The sequence below is a fragment of the Heptranchias perlo genome, chromosome 20, assembly GCF_035084215.1.
Source record: "Heptranchias perlo isolate sHepPer1 chromosome 20, sHepPer1.hap1, whole genome shotgun sequence".
Taxonomy (NCBI): Eukaryota; Metazoa; Chordata; class Chondrichthyes; order Hexanchiformes; family Hexanchidae; genus Heptranchias; species Heptranchias perlo.
Genome location: NC_090344.1, coordinates 9,819,183 through 9,824,891, shown reverse-complemented (window position 1 = coordinate 9,824,891; position 5,709 = coordinate 9,819,183). Strand labels below are relative to the sequence as shown.

Here is a 5,709-nt window from a genome sequence, read left to right as displayed (position 1 = left end):
ACATTACAATCTAATCTACTATATTGCTCACTCTGGTTCAGGTTTATATTATGGTTAATAACAGACGAATTCCTGTTCCTTCCCCTTATCGGATTAGAGATTCCAACCAGCCGACTCTGTGGAATGGAATGGCTGATTAGTGTTGCCATGACGACCTGCCTGCAGTCAAGCGCCTGTTTGAGTTTCTAACTCAGATTAAACTTCTCTTTCCCATAATACACATTGCATCAGACATTTAATGTCAATGTATTGTAGCCATGTTATGTTAATATCTCTAAACCTGCAAAGTGTTCAGATACACAAACCTTTAAAAGTGGGAGGTCAAGTTGATAAAGTGGTTGAAAAATACATGTGATCCTCGGTTTTACAAATAGTGGTATAGAGTACAAAAGGACAGAGGCCATGTAAACCTGTACAAGTTATTGGTTAGGCTGCGGTTAGAATATTGTGTCAAGTTTTGGGGATCTTACACTCGGAAGGATGTCAATGCCATGGAGAGAGTGCAGAAATTATTCACTGAAATGTGAAATATCAGTGACGAGAGACTTTAGATATGAGGAGAGATTAGAGAAACTGGGACTCTTTTCATAGGACAAAGAACGGTAAGGGGAGATCTGAGGGAGGTGTTCAAAAATTGATTATGGGCATTGTCTAAATATGTTAGGTACACTCAATGTCTCCCAAGGTCTGTGTACAGGGGAGGAGCAGATGGGTTTATCTTATCATCTTCGGGTTAAATGTTGTTCTCATCGAGGTGAGCACCCAGTGTCAACACTCTCAGGTCAGGTACAGCACGGGTTAGATACAGACTAAAGACCCTCTGCACTGCACCATCAAACACGCCCAGGGCAGGTACAGCACGCGTTACATATAGAGTAAAGCTCCCTCTTCACTGTACCACCAAACCCTCCTCGGGTATGTACAGCACGGGTTAGATACAAAGTAAAGTACCTTCTAAATTGTCCCATCAAACACTCCTGGGCTATGTACAGTACGGGTTAGATACAGAGTAAAGCTCCCTCAGGACTGCCCTATCAATCACACCCAGGATACCTACAGCACAGGTTAGACACAGAGTAATGCTCCCTCTACACTGTTCCATCAAATTCTCCCAAGGCAGGGACAGTACGGGTTAGATAGAGAGTAAAGCTCCCTCTACACTGCCCCGTCAAACACTCTCAGGGCAGGGACAGCCCGGGTTAGATAAAGAGTAAAGCTCCCTCCACACCCTCTATGCTGTCCCATCAAACACACACAGACCATAGTGAGCAGGGTTTCTAGGCACTGCAGTGAAGTCAAAAAGAAATGCCATTCAGCACATCTGGTCCTGTCCTTGTCCCTTTAAAGGTGGAGAACTGGGACATCCTGTCTCAAAACAAATCCCACTTGTTCAAAGTGAGAATCCCAGGGGAAGGGTCAAGATCCAGAGTGTGAAATTTTCTTGCCATTTCTGTCATGACTTGGAAAATATCTGCTGCCTGACACTTTAAATGTTGCTAATCTTTAACTGTAGCTCACAGTGTTCGAACAGTCACTGTTATCATTGGCCTTTTATGTATCTTCTTGCACTCCGTTTCCTGAACAACACCAGCTGATCACAGCTTCGTTTTCTTCAAGTTGAATCCCAGTGTGAAAAAATGCACAATTTCAAAGCTAAGCAACGTGGAAGAAGAGTGCGAGTGGAGATAATTGGCTTGGATCAGTGATCTCTTGAGCATTCAGACATTCATTATCTGAAAGAAGCACGGAGATTATATTTTTGTCTCGATTTATCAGTGTAGAAAAGAAGCAGGGAGTTGAGATCCTTTTGTCCATTCATCCTGCAACATACAAAATCCTTCGCCTCTCAATGCCCAGCATCTTTCTTTCCAACTCCTTGCTCTGCAGGGAAGTCTTGGTTTCATTAATTCTCCGTGTTTGCAACAAACATCTAATTCACCTGGCAGATCTCCTTATCTGCGGATCGATGCACTTGTCTTCGGGTGGGTGCAACAAAGGTTCACTAGATTGATTCCTGGGATAAGAGGGTTGTCCTGTGAGGAGAGATTGAGTAGAATGGGCCAATATTCTCTGCAGTTTACAATAATGAGGTGATCTAATTGAAACATATAAAATTCTTCGAGGGCTTGACAGGGTACATACTGGGATGTTGTTTCCTCACGCTGGAGAGTCTAGAACTAATGGTTATAATCTCAAGATAAGGGGCCGGCCATTTTGTAGAGAGATTTCTTCACTGAGAGGGTTGTGAATCATTGGAATTCTCCACCCCAGAGGCCTGTGGATGCTGAGCCATTGAATAGATTCAAAACTGAGGTAGATAGATTTTTGGACACAAAAGAACTCAAGGGATATGGGGATAGGTCGGTAAAGTGGAGTTGAGGTCGAAGATCAGCGATGACCTTGTCGAATGGCGAAGCAGGCTCCAGGGACTGCATGGCCAACTCTTCCTCCTTTCGCTGATATTGGTCCGCTGGAAAAGCAGATCTTGCCAGCTGTTTTAAAACTTTTAGCCTGAACAGGGACTTGAACCCTGGACCCTCAGATCACTACCTGTTTTAAAAGTCTGATGCTCTACCGACTGAGCTATTCAGGCTCGCTGTCAAATTGGTTTCCATCATACAGATTCATGGTAGGACTCAGAATTCTCCTTGTCGCTGTCGAATTTGGGGGAGTATCCCTTTTATCCAATTTTCAGCAACGTGTTGAGGAGAATCCTTGTTTCTGTTGAACATGATGTAAGAAACATGGACAGTGAACTCGTGATTTTGCAATTCTTCTTGATTGTACAAAATGTCTTGTCATTCCTCAGCAGCAATAAAAATAAAACACTTTACCCAATGGCTCAAAAGCTAAACTTGTTCCACACGGGAGCTGGAAAATGCCTCTCGACCTTTCAGCCGATCAACAATTGAAAGCTGAATAATTTCACCCGTTACACCGTGACACCAGGCAGCAGATTTGCCTCCCGAATTTTCCCTCCACACACTTCAAACCGATGAATACCTGCTTCACGGAAAGAAGAATTGTGTTTTGGTTCTTTAGATTTAAACATCTCGTGCCGGCCCCTTTACCATTTCAGTTGTCGCCAATTGCCCCCTCTCCTCTTATGAACAAATAAACTCTCACCTGCTATTGCAAGACGGTCGGCCAGAGGAGCCTCATTGCCCACATGGGGTCATGAAGAAGTCGATGCGTTATGGAACCAGTTGTACCTTGAACTCCAATCAAAAATGTTTAGAAGGTTCAACTACTTTAGATGGAGCTGAAATTCACAACTCCAGCATTTCTCGTGTGTATAATTATTGTAGAAATAACGCGCGCCGACCGATTGCGCCACTGGAGCCGCGCACGGTCTGTGTCACCAGTGCTCCCATCAAACAGCTTCATCCTCGGTCTCTCAATTATCGCTTCGTGATCTTTCCCACACAGAAGCCTCCAACCAAGAGGCGATTCGTTTAACATCCGCAGTGACCTTTAAAAGCCGTGGAATCTGAAACAAAACCCCAGACGATAAGAACTTTTAATTATATTATTATTATTAACTTAAGGACAATTATTTTGATGCTACTTTGTGGATTTGGGGAAATTGGGAGCTGAAACTAAGAAACTCTCTCTGGGCTGTCGGTGATTGAAGAGATGGGCGTTATTTCATTTGGAAACCGAGACTCGGAACTTTCTGATGGAGAAGTTTGACAGAAGATTGTGGTTAGTGGCAGTTGCCGGGGAGATCTGGAGGAGAGGGAGAAATGTCAAAGTCACAGCTGTGACAGCTCAAGTGCTCTGCTTATCTGTAATATTTAGAAAGTAATGTAAAATACAGGACAAACCAGTTCGGTGTGGTTATTACTAAAAGTCCCGGGTTCAAAGACGGATTTGTGAAGAGGGAACGGATTTAAACGCCAGACCGAAATCATTCCCCATGAATCTGAAGCGTCTTGGGGAAAACGGCAGTGCGAACTGTGATGTTCGTGTCATGACTTGAAAGACCCTCCAATTACCGACAGTATCTTTGAACGAGTTGTGCAGCCAAACGGCGATAGAAGCCGCTTTGCATTCGTCAAACGTGTAGGTGACGATATTGGGGTTGATAAGGGTCGATTTCAATTATTTGAAATCTCACCATGTAACCGGAAGATTGATGGCAGAATCGAGTTTTTCCTGTAAGTCCTGAATTGAAGGTAAAGGCGCAACAAGCAGGTCGGAGAAATGAAGAGCAGAAAATGTGGATGAAACTTGCACGAGTGAAAATCCCTGTATGTTGGAAGACTCAGTCCCCAGTGGTGGAGAGGATTGGGATTTCAAGCTGTTTCACAGCTCACACACACACCATTGGCTCATTTAATCACCTTCAACAACTCGATTACATCATCACTTAATCTTCTATACACAAGGAAATACAAACCTTCTCTGTGCAACCTGTCCGACATAACTTAACTATTTTAGCCGCGGTATCATTCTGGTGAATCTGCGCTGCACCCCCTCCAAGGCCAATATATCCTCCCTGAGGTGTGGTGCTCAGAACTGAATGCAGTACTCGAAATGTGGTCTCAGCAGAGTTTATATAACTGGAACATAACTTACACCCCTTTGAATTCCAACTCCCTTAAGATAAAGGCCAACATTCCATTCGCCTTTTGGGTTATTTTTTTAAATGTCCACTGACTTTTAGTGATTTCTGCACTTGGACCCTTAAACATCTTTCCTCCTACACAGTTCCTAGCTTCGAACCAGTTGGAAAACATTCTAACCAATCTTGCTTCGGTCCAAAGTTCATACTTCCCCATATTGAAAGATTGAACAGACTGGGGCTCTTTTCCATCGGAAAGAGAAGGCTGAGGGGTGACCTGATATGGGACTGCAAGATTATGCAAGGGTTTGATAGGTCAGATGCAGAACAGGTGTTTGAACTTTTGGTGGTGATGATTGCAAAACTTGGGGCCATAAATAAAAGATAGTCACTAAATAATCCAATATGGCATTCAAGAGAACCAGATATACCCAGAGACTCGTTAGAATGTGCAACTCGCTACATCAAGAAGTAGTTAAGACGAATAGCATGGATGCGTTTACGGGGAAGCTAGATAAACACATGGAGGAGAAAGGAATAAAGGAATAAAAGGGTTTGCTCATAAGGTTAGATGAAGAGGGGTTGGAGGAGGTTCGTCTGCAGCATAAACACCGGCAGAGTCTAGTTGGGCCGAATTGTCTGTTTCTGAGATGTACATTCTATGTAATTCTATGTAAGCTCCATCTGCCACAGTTTCACCAACTCACTTAATCTATCAATTTCCCTTATAACTTTATGCTCCGACCTGCACCACTCACTGTGCCTCCTAACTTGGTGCCGTCGACAAACTTGGATATACGGCTCTCATTCATTCATCTACGTCATTTATCCATATAGTAAAAAGCTGATGCCTCGGTTCAGATCCCTGGGGGACACCACTAATCACATCCTGTCAATTTGAGCGCAAATCCATTATCTCTACTCTCTGTCTCCTACCTCCCAACCAACTCCCTACCCATGTCAATGGGTTGTTTTAATTTCCATGTGCTCCCATTTGTGTTAACAGTCTCTTATGTGGCACCTTATCGAATGCCTCTGGAAGTCAATACACATAAACACCCAGAGACACTCCATTATCTACCACGTTATTATATCTTCAAAAAGTTCAACTAGTTTCGTTGGACTTGACTTCGTCTTTACAA

At 43.5% G+C, this 5,709-nt stretch overlaps 1 non-coding gene across 1 annotated transcript; it reads right to left on the bottom strand.

Annotated features, from left to right (window-relative positions):
- Nucleotides 1-2,508: 2,508 nt before the first annotated feature.
- Nucleotides 2,509-2,593, bottom strand: trnak-uuu (transfer RNA lysine (anticodon UUU)). The gene is given in 2 exon segments: nt 2,509-2,544; nt 2,557-2,593. It is a non-coding gene; the product is annotated as a tRNA-Lys (tRNA).
- Between the last annotated feature and the right edge of the window lie 3,116 nt (nt 2,594-5,709).